Source organism: Phalaenopsis equestris, unplaced genomic scaffold (assembly GCF_001263595.1).
Source record: "Phalaenopsis equestris unplaced genomic scaffold, ASM126359v1 Scaffold000002, whole genome shotgun sequence".
NCBI lineage: Eukaryota > Viridiplantae > Streptophyta > Magnoliopsida > Asparagales > Orchidaceae > Phalaenopsis > Phalaenopsis equestris.
Window position 1 is genome coordinate 24,831,343 of NW_018164444.1, and position 1,942 is coordinate 24,833,284.

A 1,942-nucleotide genomic window follows, 5' to 3' on the forward strand; every position below is an offset into this window, starting at 1 on the left:
TACAAAAACATATAGAAATTATTGAACTTCCAATTCAGCCCACACAAAGTGAATTTGCATAGCATATGCATGAGCTATAAAAGTGATGGTGATATAGATGTGGATGTTACTAGTAGAATTCAAGTTGGATGGTTGAAGTGGAGAAATGGATTGGGCCTATTCTTTGATAGAAAAGTACCGCTTAGACTTGAAGGAAAATTTTATAAGATGGTAATGAGACACGAAATGTTTTATGATGCAGAATGTTTGCCTTTAAAAGAGAAGCTTTAAATTAAGTTAAGCGTTGCTGAGATGAGAATGTTTAGCTTGACACTTAGAGACAAAATGCGAAATGAAGATATCCACGAAAGGGTTCGTGTAGCTCTAGTGGCTGATAAGAGTAGAGAGTCGTCATAGATGGTTTGGTCACATTAAACATCGACTATTTGATGATCTAGTTGGGAGAGTATATGCTTTAGATTTGACTTATCTTAAGAAAGGTAGAGGTGGACCTAAAAGTACTAGGGCATCTTGTATAAAAAACAATTTTAATTTGTTAAAATTAAATGAAAATATAACACACAGTAAGACAGAAAAAAAAGATTCATGTAGCCGATCCTACTTAGTGGGATAAAGGTTTGTTGTTGTTGTTGTAGTTGTATGCATACACTATGTAAGGATTTAGAAAAAAAAAGAAAAATTTATAAATTATAGTAACTATAAGTTTGTTGCAAATGACAATAGGAAACAAATTGATTCAAACTAGATAATAAGGTAACAATTGTCTACTTGAACCTGAGCAAAACAGAAAGTGTCGACCAACCCGGAATACCACTGGGGAAATTACATTCGAGCTAACAGGTGATGAGAAGAATATATGTCACACTAGGAAGGAAGGCACTGGGGCTCACATCTAACCTGAGAGGTGACGCGAAAAATATATGGGTTTGAGCCTTCAAATTTAAGTGTCGATTTGATTTGATAGAAACCATTGCGATAGGAAGGAGCCCTAAAGTAACACGAAATCGGATGTCATAATCCTCATCCTCTGAAATTTGATATGAACCATTGCAAAACAACGCGGAATTGGATGTCGGAATCCTCTTCCTCTAAAATTTGATATGAATCATTGCAAGGCAATACGAAATCGGATGTTAGAATCCTCTTACTTCTAAAATTTGATATGTGAACCATTGCAAAACAATGCGAAATCGGATGTTGGAATCCTCATCCTCTAAAATTTGACGTGAATCATTGCAAGGCAATGCAGAATCGGACGTTGGAATCCTCTTCCTCTAAATTTGATATGAACTATTGTAAAACAATGCTGAATCGGATGTTGGAATCCTCATTCGATAGAAACCATTGCGATAGGAAGGAGCCCTAAAGTAACACGAAATCGGATGTCATAATCCTCATCCTCTGAAATTTGATATGAACCATTGCAAAGCAATGCGGAATTGGATGTCGGAATCCTCTTCCTTTAAAATTTAATATTAACCATTGCAAAGCAATGCGGAATATGATGTGAGAATCCTCATCCTCTAAAATTTGATGTGTATCATTGCAATAGGATGGTTTCTTAAAGCAGTGCAGGAGGAGATGCAGTCTCATACCGAATAAACTGCCATCCCTCATACAAACGGAGCAAAAGACAATGAAGAGTGTGGTTCTACGTAGATGGAATCAGCTAGTCTCTTCCACATGAGAGAGATGACCCAAATTCCCTGTGGAAGGAAACTTAGAGCTGAGAGAAGTGACGTTGGTGATAGATCGAGAAAACTCAACCTGACCAGGTCAAAACTGAAATTCTCAATTTTGATTTTGATTGATGAAATATATTTTGTGAGTTTTTATTTATTTGAAAATTTTATTTTCTTTATTTTATTATTTTTTTAGAACCCAGTTTTAGACACACGTGGCATCGGTGCTTCTTAAGAACGAGATCTTTGTCTTTGAAACA